This window comes from Papio anubis, chromosome 4 (genome assembly GCF_008728515.1).
Source record: "Papio anubis isolate 15944 chromosome 4, Panubis1.0, whole genome shotgun sequence".
Taxonomy (NCBI): domain Eukaryota; kingdom Metazoa; phylum Chordata; class Mammalia; order Primates; family Cercopithecidae; genus Papio; species Papio anubis.
Genome location: NC_044979.1, coordinates 59,521,659 through 59,533,779, shown reverse-complemented (window position 1 = coordinate 59,533,779; position 12,121 = coordinate 59,521,659). Strand labels below are relative to the sequence as shown.

The 12,121-nt window shown below is 35.4% G+C and overlaps 1 protein-coding gene across 2 annotated transcripts in view; it reads right to left on the bottom strand.

Moving 5' to 3' along the window:
• The window catches only part of CD36 (CD36 molecule), a 77,166-nt gene extending 69,842 nt beyond the window's left edge, over positions 1–7,324 (bottom strand). The window contains exon 1 of one of the 2 annotated variants that reach the window (XM_003896398.3): positions 7,102–7,324. The gene's annotated coding sequence lies outside the window, so the exon portion shown is untranslated. Of the gene's footprint in view, positions 1–7,033 lie in introns of both variants that reach the window. The other variant, XM_009203546.4, reaches the window with a different exon arrangement.
• Positions 7,325–12,121: the final 4,797 nt, after the last annotated feature.

Here is a 12,121-nt window from a genome sequence, read left to right as displayed (position 1 = left end):
AAACAGACACTTCTAACAGGCTGTGATACCTACACTCAGGTGGGGAGAGTGGATGGTGAGGGAGGGAAGGTGTTAAAGAACAGTGGTGGAGGAAGTGGTTCCTTATGCCGCGACTGCATATAAAGATCCGGGTACAGAGTGGGAGAAGGTAGAGTGGATCATAGGCATTTCCCCAAATAGAGATACATAAAAAAACATACAAAATAATAAACATACAACTGGGAAAACAAAATTCAGTAAGACTTCGGTACAGTGTATGAGTTTTGGAAGAACAAGACAAAACACCAGAAAAGTGGCCACAAATGACCACAAACATGATACCGTAATTTAACACATAATATACCAAACTTTATATTATATGTGTGCCTTGATTACCTGGAATTCATTCTCTTGAGGGTTTATCTTGAAAGCAACACAGGACTACTCAAGGATTTTTAGGGAAGGAGTACATGATAAAATTTGGGTTTAGGAGATGGCCTTGGCATCAGCATGGAGAATGGATTGGAGGGAAGGCCAGAGGAAGCCTATCAAAATAATCTAGAAAGGAAATTATGTAGTTGAACTTAAAAAGTGGCTATGGGGGTGGGGGTAGGAAACGTGGGAAAGATTTCAGAAATATTTAGTGGATATGGAAGATATTTAGAAGGTAGCATGAGTAGCTAAGGCTTGGTGACTAATTAGCTAGGTAGAGAGGAAAAAAGTGTAAGTCTCAGGTTTTACGCCTGAGTAACAAGACAAAAGGAGGTACTGGAGGGGAAATACAGGACCAGGTTTAGGGGTGGGGTGGGGTTAGTTCTATCAGGGTTTAATATTGGCATTTTCACTAACTGGCTGCAAGATCCTGAGCCAATTTCTAAATCTCTCCAAGTCTGTTTACTCATTTGTAAAATGGAGATAACACTATTTATTTTAAAAGTATTGTAAAACTTAAATAATATTTAACCCTTCTATGGCATTTACAATATGCAAGACACTTTTATGAGTATTTTGTATGCATTAAGTTGCTTATCTTGGACAGTTACCCTATGACGTAGGTATGTTTATTATCCATGTGTTACAGATAGGGAAGCAGAGGTACAAAGAAGTTTACTAACTTGTCCGAGGTCACAGAGCTGGGGAGTTAGAGAACTAAGTTTCAAACATACGCAGTCTAACAGTAGAGAGTATGCCTCAGGCAATAATTTACTTCTCATTAAATACTAGGCACTTTGCATAATTATTTTTAGAGTGCTTTACAGGTACTACATAGGTAATAAATAGCTATTAAAATTTAACCATTTTATTTTAAAATAATTTGCAGGGGATATGTTATATGCATATATATTATTGAAGGCTGGGATCAATTCAAGCCTAGTAAAAGACACTCACTTGGGGATTATAATTTAATTTTGAACATAAAAATGTACATCTTGAATCAGAACACATTAATAAGGTTATACGGCTCAGGCCTGTAATCCCAGCACATTGAGAGGCTGAGGCGGGCGGATCACGTCAGGAGATGGAGACCATCCGGGCTAACACAGTGAAACCCCGTCTCTACTGAAAATACAAAAAAGTTAGCTGGGCGTGGCGGCAGGCGCCTGTAGTCCCAGCACTTGGGAGGCTGAGGCAGAATCTCTTGAACCTGGGAGAAGGAGGTTGCAGTGAGCCAAAATCGCACCACCACACTCCAGCCTGGGTGACAGAGTGAGACTCCGTCTCAACAACAACAACAACAACAACAACAAAAAGAGTTTAGATACTTTCAACTCGAGAACCTGACCTACTGGTATGGAGATATATGGATCTGAAGTTGAGAAGAGTGATTGGAGCCATAAGATGTAGATTGAGGTCTCCTCAACATACAGATTATAGGTGAAGTCATGAAAATTGATATCACTTAGCAAGTGGGGGATGGGGAATGGGAGCCTAGAAAATCTGCAGAAATGGAAACTGAGGAAAGCAATGTGGCTAGACAAGGGCATAAAAGGTCACTAACTTCTACAAGCCTCCACGTCCTTACTTGTAAAAAAATCAGTAGGTCTTAGTTTTAGGGTGTGCTAAGAACTATCTCCACTTCTGTTTGTAGCTTTTGCTATGAAAAAAATGTAAACATTGGGAGAGCAGCTGAAAGTCAACCTCCAGCCCTAAGCCTCAGAAAAAAAGAAAAGGCAAGCTTCATAGCTGTTGCCTTGCCATGGTAAATAATTAAGTGCTTTTCTTTTTCTTCTTTTTTTCAAAAGACCATTCAGATTGTTTCAGTTGCTTTTATTTATTCTACAGGATTTCAGCTTCAGAAACTCTCTTGCTGTTACTATGTACAGAAGTTTTGCATGGGAGAGTTGAGAGAACAAAATGCTACCTTTAATACTCAAGAGGAATATTAATGGGGTGGAGAAGATAATGGGAGGAATTATAGTAAGTTTCCTGTTTGCCTCTTAATAATAGAATTTATTTTTCCCCTTGTTTAATCCTGTATTTCCCAGCTTCAGCTGGTAAACCATACAGAATTTTGTTGAATGATTATAACAGGGCTGTAGTACAAGGATACAATACGCAAAGATTGGAAGACTGAAGGGGAAGGAACTTTCAAGCAGCTGTCTAGGTCAGAAAGGAACTAAGGGATGGAGAAAGAAAATGGGTGATGCCTGTACTTTGACCACCAGCTGGCCACCATCCCCAAACGTCAGAGAGGGTTTTGAGGGGATACGTGACTAGGCTAGCGAAGAACAGTACTGTGTATGCTGTGGTTGTTCACGAAGTGAAAAGTGGAGAAATCACAGCCCTTTCCTGGAGGAAAGATTAGCAAATCTCCAAGATGACCCTTGGGCCCAGAGTGAAACTGACTGAGCTAAATGTTTCTCTCTGGCTTCATCCAAAACTCAGTACATGCGGCAAAGAGATCTAAGAGACTGTACACAGTAGCAAGCACATCTAAGTTTTGCATGCAGACTGCGGAAAGGACTAGGACATCAGTGAGAGGCATTAGGTGAAATGAATGAGCTTCATGAACTGATTTACTGAGACATTCTCAACATCTGTGATTTTATATATTTAGTGTCTTATAAATTATAGAATATTTCTCTGTTAAATCCCATAATTCATTTTATGAGTAGAGGATCTGTCTTATATTATAAAAATAAACAAACCCACAGACATGCTAGGAAGAACAGCAGTAGTAACATTCCATTAAACTACCTACCTGAGAATTTAATACAAAAAAAAGTTGCACAGCTCTATGTATTACGTTATAGTCGAGAGCTATGTCAATTTGGATATTTTTAGAAAAAGTGCTAAACATAAGAAACAAATGTATCTAAGTTATTTCCATAATGCAAAATTCTTAAAATTTTAGTCATAGTCCTTAGAAGAAGATGAATATTTTGATTTAGGAAATAGTTAGACAATAATTTAAATAAATGAATAAAATCTATTGAGTTATTATTATGTATGAGTCAGGCATGGGGGACATTGCTGTTATTAACACAAGTAGTTACAAATGGAATAACTCCATTACCTTTATGGCGTTTATATGCAGGCAAGGTGTTCCAACTCTAGGCAATAGCAAAGGTCTGTAAGGAATGCTCTTATCCCTGTATATTAAGCTTATCACAGCTCATACCTTTCTGCCCTGTAATTCCGTGTCTATGGCATCTGCTTAGATGTACCTATTGACCAAGCAGCTCTTAAAAGGATAGGGCTAATAGAAATTAAAAGTCTCCCCAAGAGACCAAGATAAAATCAAGAATAGTATTTATTCCCCATTTCAGATGAAATAGTTCAAGAAGAAATAATGTAGGAAGTTATCAGTCCTAAAGCTTAGAATCCAGACTACAGTTATTTTATTCTGGAGAGGCTTCCTATGTTGTGTGAAGTTACTTAGCATTTTAAGAGTAAATGATGCAATAACGAGAAGCTTAGAGTAAGCAATGGAAACAACTCTGCCAATATCTTCCTTCTAGTCCTTCTGGAAATATAACTGTCACTCGTTTGGTCCATTTTTTCCCCCAGAGACTGATAACACTTTAAGGGAGCTGTTGTTGTGGGGTCATGGGGAAAAGTATCCATAAAATGATGAATATGCTTTCACCATTTACTAACAGTTTTTGTTTGTTAACCTTCATCAAAAATTTCATTCTATATGAACAAAGTTCAGAAAACCGCCTGTAAAATGATCCTAGATTCTTATAAATGTTCAGCACAACATTATTTCTAATAGCATTTCCTAAAGCAGTGTAGGTGTTCATTAAATATTTTTGAAAGAGTATGTCAATGAATAAAGGTATTTGACAGATAGCAACTCCATCATGTATTCAACCAAAATAGGTATTTCATGTTTTAGGGCTCAGTCTTAAAGGAGATATCCAGTTTACTTAAAATTTTATATCTTCTCTAAAAAGACAGTACGCTTTGGGTTCTATTTTATGAGACCATTGTATTGAACACACTAATGTTTATTACTTCATTTCTAAAACTTACCAGAATGAGATACAAGAAGTAGATCTTGCAGTAGCATTTGCTACATTTTAAATAAAGTTACAATGAAGTTTCAACATGGGACCAAAGGAACCTCCAAATGAATTTCAGTTAGACTGAAGTGTTCTTATTAAGTCATGGTTGTAAAATAAGACATGACTTTTTTTTTTATTTTCTAAAAATTAAAATGAGAAAAGTAATATTTATAAGAGTTAATGAGAAGAAACAACATTAATGAAGAGATGAAACTAATAATAATTTATTTTTAAAAACTATCCTCATTTCACCTTTAAACATCACAAGCACTGAAGGGCAAACAATGCTTTTCCATTTGAGCACAGTCCGGAGTCCTTGGTGAATGAGCCAAGCTGTCTCCTATGTCCCCTCTAATGCTTGCCAATTTTCTGTCATTTCCTTCTTTGTACGATAGTGTTTGTGTGACAAAGGTCTCTGGGTATATTTCAAAACATCTTTAGCTATTTAACAGGGTACCAACGAGCACGTATCTAAAAGTGTTACTTCTTCTCCACATGGTTTGTCAGAAGATACAAATCAGAATTCACTTTACCCTTTCCATAAAGAAATGACTTGAAAGCTTATTGTGGAACCAACGGCATACTTTGTTAAAAAACAAAGAAAGAAAGAAAGTTTCCAGTGACTTAGCCAATTACTGTACTTTTACATACAACACTAAAACTATTTACTGGACTATATTTTTTCTATTCCTTGCACACTTACATTTGAGATCATTTTCTTTTCCTGATGAGCATGTATTGTTTGTGACTAATCACTGTGGATTAGACATAACTGAGGATTCCAGTCACATGATATGGAAACCCAACCTCATTCCCACCCTCTTCAGTACCTCCACTTGCTCCTCACAGAATGCAATAAAGTGATGCACTTCACAATTTTTATCTGAATTGCAATCTTTAGGAAAATCATAAACATCAGACAAATACATTTTTCCTTTTCACTCATTTTATAGCATTTATTTCAAAATTGGGATTTTTTTTCAAATAATTTAACCTGAAGCTTTATTAGTTTGTAAATACTAAGAATATCAGATTAAATTCCTTAGTCATATTAATCAGTAATTTGTGGTGAAAAGCAAAATAAGCCACAGTTACATCAACAGCTTTATATTATATTTCTTTGCTCTGAAACGTTTCCTTCCATTTAATCATCCTACTCTACAACTCTACAACCTTAAGCTGTCTTTTTTCAATGATTTGTCAGCAGTTTAACCACCCCCCTTTTTCTTTTGCCTGACAGTAATTCTTGAGTTCCAGAGCATATCTTTTTCCCAGGTGAAAATTGTTTTATTATCCTCAGGTGTTTGCTTTCTTGAACTCTTAGAACAGTTAATTCCACAGTTGTCATTATACTTTACAAAAGGATCAGATTCCAAATAATTAGTAATTGCACAGTACATCATTTGAAAATATTTTTCCTTTCTTCTTGTCAGGATTACAGGAGTCTCATATATTGCCCCACAAATCCACTTTTATTATTTAGTCAGTTATAACTGAAAACAGGATAGCTTGCCAATTTCTCTTTGAGACAGAGATCCCATCTGAATTGTGAGTCCTCTCAAGGAGTGTGAACAAGAAGTTTACCCCTTTGGAAGTATTAGCCTTAAATGGTTCCCCAGAATTCGGTCTAGCACCAAGCAACCATTCCCCAAATAATAAAAGAAAGTGACCTTTTTTGTAAAGGCAAAGAAGCCTATCTAATTCATTCCAGGGCTTGTAGAATAGCATGGAGAAACAGAAGGAATTGCTTTTTTTTTTTTTTGTATCAACCTTAATTGTGTCTCAAAATATGCGTAACTCGACTTTCTGTGTAAGTAACGACTTTGTCATTCTTGGCGGTGTTGTCTAATCTTATGTAGTCATATTATGAAACACACCATATAACAAAAATTCTGCTAGGTGATAAAATCTCCCCCTACCCCACAAATAAGACATGCGGCACCCACACTCAAGAAAATTTTTATGATCACTAATGATTAGTAAGTTTTATGTATAAAAATATTTTTGTTTTCTTCTGTCTAGGAGTCAAATTAAGATTGGTCTTTTAGATTATTTCTTAAATATATTTGTCAGTTGTGACAGCAAGCCAAAAAACATTTTCAGAGTCCCATGAAAGAAGGTCATTCAAATTCTAGTCTCATTTTAAATACAAACTTTTCCAGGTTGGAAGAGGATAATCAAATTGGCCAGATTTTTAGAGTATCCTTTTGAAAATATTAATCTTCTTAAAAACCTATCAGAAAACAGAAACAAGAAATCTAAAGGAAAATAAGTTTCAAGTAAAATTACACTTTTTGAAATCATGAGAAGTTTGGGTTTTCTGATGTTTTCTAAGTAAAATACATGAAATAGGCAACTAGAAATCCATAGCATCCTATGGAATTTAGAGACTTGTGGAAATGTAAGGTTTAAGGGTTAAAAAGCAAATTTCTTTAACCATTTCGTTAAAACTTACAAATAAGTTAAAAGAAGCATCACAGACTAAACTATTATATCAGACAATAATTGCGTTTTTAGAGAGCCCCAAAATAATAGTTACTTACTAGATGACAGGGCATCAACTACAAAGACATTTACAGCCACACTTCTAAACAAAAAGCATTCTGCTCACCAACTTCTAGAAGAGCTTGCTTTCGCAGATGTAGGACCTCAAGACTGGCTCCAGAGTCTTGCAGGAGGAGATGCAGAAAGTAAACAGGATTTCCACGACATAGCAGCTGAGAACTCAGAAATGAGGCACAGGCTCTCAACCCTTCATCTATCCTTAAGGGTATCCTGACATCTGAAAACCATTGACATCCTGAGACTTCCAGCACTTCGGATGCACGCCTAACACAAGATAAATATAGATCCCTGACACCTGAGCAAAATGGAATGAATGTTAACTTGAAAAATCTCACCCTTTTGGGCCTCAGTTGAAGAAAATAAAACCCTTAATCCTTTCCCTGCTAGAACCTGTTATTCCCTTTAACAGATGGTTGCTCTATTTATGAAACATAGAAATTCAAGTAATCAATAATCAATAATAAATTAGCTTCACTTCATGATTGCCATTTGCTCTGATAGTAAAGAGAAAGGCTCAGATTTTCCTGTCTTAAGTATAAAACAACATAAAAATGAATATTGATTACTATTGAGTCAACAGATTTTTGTTCCAGTAACTTTTGTAGGTGAGTCCCTGTAAACTTTCTTAGTATTTTTTCTCCTCTATGTTTTCAGTAGTCATTTGGTCATTTTTTGTTTGCCTCAATTAATGAGGCAGAAAGTGCCATGCACTGCCAGAGTTCTTTGGTTTAAATTATTGTTTTTTGAATCTTTTTGAAGGGTTGTAGAATGTATTTGGTTTACAATAAATTTTGCTTAGGACTTCCGGTAAACATGAATAAAGCTCCACTCTCAGCCCAAACAGACCCTGTGATGAAAGTTATTACTCTGAAGATATAATGACAGGATTTCTAAATTAATTTCTAGGATTTATATATTAAGAATCTCTAATTCTATATACTAAAGCAAAGTGAACAGAGAAACTGGAAAAGCCATATTGCTCTCCTGATATTTACATATTTTCAATTAAAATTTCTTTTACAGAACCACATTAAAGGAAAATTATAGACTAGAGTTAGCACTCTTTAAATAAAACTATTCTGTATCAAGTAGTAACCACTATTCACAAAAAAGGTTGTTTTGTCAAATTACCATAACAGTATTTTCATCATATTTTAATAATAGGTCCTATGTATTGAGCACTGTTCATGTGCCTGACGCTTTACGACATAGATAGCATCTAATTAATTCTCGTTTTCTAATCCCAAAATAAGCTTTCAAATTAACATTTTAGGCTCACTTTCCAGAGAAGAAACTGCAACTAAAAGGCTAAGTTTTGATAATGAACACATGGTGAATAACTGATTCATTTGAGAGTCTAACCCACACAATTTTGACCCAAACGCAAGTTTTTTCCATCCTCCAACATAGTTGCAGGCTAAAAATGACTTTCATCCACGCTTTGTCTGTATCAGATTAGCCACCCTTTGAGCAAGTCCAAAGCTTTTTTGCTTTTTGGTTGCTTAAACAAAGTTACAGAAAGCACAGAAATGGTCCCTAAAGAGTATTGCTATGACACCAGGACATTCCCAGAAGCATTATGTCCTTCACACAGGAAAAAGAGAGAAGATCCGTAAGCCACCACTCTAGCAAGGGAGATTTTTCATTTCTTGCATTTATGCATTTCATGTTCTCCTTGCCAGTTTGTATGAGCAGACTTTGATCTTCCAGATCCTGGAAGGCCAGCCCTGATGGCTACCTCTCAGCCAGTCATAGGTCTGATATGTGACATAGAGAGGGACAACCAGGTGGCAAGGAATTGGTCCTTTAGGTCAGATGGTCTTTACATGAAAAGTAGGGTCACATATCTCCAAATATTATAGAATGTGACCTTTTTAATTAAGGAAAAAAATGTTGTTTCCTGTGTGTAAAAGTTTTCTCTATTATTTAAACTTTTACACAAATTATTTTATCAGAGAAGAAGCCATGTGAAAAATTCAGTGAACACAGCTATGCATATTTTCTATGAACACAGTAAATATCATAGACTGCCTCTGACATTGTAAGGATTGTTATCTTCAAATATGGATTATGTCCCATAAAAATAGGAAATCCTGTATTTCCTTTCCATGAATCACATATGCATTATCATTAAACTGTTTACTCCCTGCTGGGCATGAGCTTATAGGGATAGGTGGTGAGGGAGAGGGAAACGTGGTGGTGGATTGTGCTAAAAAGCATGATGGCTCTGTGGTAAATCACTGAGACAAGACCATTGACTCCCTCCATTTAGGGAATCCCTAGAAGTTTTCTTCACCAACTGTCTTCAAACCTGAGTATTTCACCACAGAATGTCAATTGAAACTTAGGACTTTTTTTTGTTGATGTTGTTGTTGTTGTTGTTGTTTTTTCCAGTTGGTTGTCTGGTCTAACTTTAAGCCATTAAAGTTGAACCAACAATCCTGTTGCTAATAGCAGCTCTTTCCAGCTGTTGACAGAATGTCCTTCACAAGACAGTACCGTAGAATTTCCCATTTCTGTGTGAACATCTTTTTCGCAAAACAAGTAATTAAGTTCAGCTGCACATATGCAAAGCATCATCAATATACAGGCAGTAGTAGGATTCATGTTTTCACTTCTACCCAGCACTTCCCATGTCCTGTTTCTCTGAAGTCTTCTGAGTGCTATTCCTCTTTCAGATAATTTTCTTCACTATTCCATCACCATCATCCAAATGTGCTTCAAGTATTATTACTGACATTGACTTCATCCTTGCATATGTAATGCTGAGTGGGTTTAGGACTTTTAAAATTAATAATATGATGCTTAAAAATTAAAATTTTAAATCAAAGATTTGCCCCTTACTTGTATATTTCTGTCCATCGTGTGAGAGTTAACGGTGAACTGTTCTTGAACCCCTGGCTCTGAAATGCAACCAGGAAGGAACAGTTTGTGACCTTCTAGAGAAATTTTGGCATAAACCCCTCTGCCCACTTGAAAAACAATGAGTATTATTCAACAAGATACTTACACATTAACCTTGCTAACTTGTGTTTAGGAAAAACATATTTGAAAAAATGCCCTAGTGTCATTATTAGCTTGCCTAAACTATAAATTCAGGCTCTGAAACATACTTGAGGGCTAATATGTAAGTGATTCTATTAGCGCACTCTTCTTACCAGGGTTTTTTGTTTGCTTGCTTGTTTATTATTATGGAATAAACAATTTCTCCCAAGCACATCCTTCGTTAGGAGCATTTTTCTACAGGAAAGCTATGACAAAGGTTTACTATTAGTCTTCTCAGCTTAACTTGCTTTGCTCTAATCTAGCATATGTGAAATGTCCTTATTCTAAACATCAGATTAAGGTAAAGTTTTTATTGCTATTGCTGCTCACAACTGACTTCAATATATATATTGCTTTCTCAAACAATGCTAAGAGAGTGAATTTTAAGTGTACCACATACATGATAACTATGTGAGGTAATTTATATGTTAATTAGCTAGATTTAGTCATTCTGCAATCTACGTATACTTCAAAACACATAATGTTTTACACAATAAATATGTACAATTTTATCTGCCAATTTAAAAATAAAATAACATTATGTATGTTTGAAAAAGCTGACTTTAGGGAAGAGTGCTTACTCTGTGTTTGGTCTTCAAATGTAATGAAGATCAATGGAAATATATGCTATTAAAATAATTTAGCGGAGTAATGTTTCAAATCTTTGAAGCCTAAAATTATTGCTAAATTAATATCCTTATTTATTTCCTCCATTCTATTGTCATCTTTATTAATTATAAAAGCCTTGTCAAGAATTTGCAAGAGACAGTATGGCCCCAAAGCAGCATTCTTCCCTTTTAAGATGGTTGGGTTATCAGTTAATCATTTTTCATTCAAAAGCAAGCTATATTGCAATTCTGTTTATATTTACGTTTTGTGCTACTCCTTTGGGGAAAAAATGGTAAAGAGTCAAAATTGTACTCTCAAGTATATTATTGTTTAGTGAAGAGGAAAAAAGTTGCAATGTGAAAAGCTAGACTGAGAGATCAGAGGGGCTTTCCTAATAGATCATACATCTATTACATACATGTATCCACATATTCATACATGTATGTTGTATATGTATGTGTGCATATGGATATATAATGTACATATGTAAATATATGGATATGTATGGATATTATATGTATATGTATATGGGAATGTATGTATACATATGTGTGTGCACATGTGTATATACATATGTACATGTACACACAAATATATACACATACATACATACATAGACACATATATATACACACAAACACACACACAAATATGTATACATACATTCCCATATACATGTACATACAAGATTGAGCTAAATAAAGAATATCTAAAAATGAGTAAGTTTTAACTGGCAAAGAATTAAGGAAAGCATTCAAAGGTAAGGGAGCAGCAACTGAAATGAGCCAGCCAGGGACAGTTAAGAGCACAGTAGGTTAAAATAACTGAAAGCAGAAAGCAGAAGGCCAATGCCCCTGGATGACAGAGAAAAGGGAAAATAAGAGATGATGCAGAAGGTTCAGAGGTGGGCCAGATATCACAGTAGTTTCTAAGGATTTATCCCAGGAACAACAAGAAGCCTTTGAAATATTTTAATCTGGGAAGATTCACGATTGGATCTGAATTACATTGAAAAGAAAAAGTCTCCAACAGCAGCATGGTTAATAGATTGAAGAGAGATAAGAATTCAGGTGGAGAAACCAGCAAGGCAATTACGATCGACTGTAACAGCCACATGGCCTAAAAGGATGCAGAAAAAAGTGGAGAAAAACCAATGGATTTAAGACATATTTAGAAAGTAATATCAACAGGTTTAGTGGTGGTAATGGTGTGCGAGGAAATGAGAATGAGATTAATTGAGGAAGTCTCTAAATGGGAGCTATTCTAGAAATCATTCTATACCCTACCATGAACATTCATTCTTTGGATAACAAATGGGAACACATCTAGCTACATGATTGGTATACAGCAGGTGCTGAAAAGATATTTCCTGAATGAAAGAATAAATAAATGAATGAGTGAATAGAACTGAA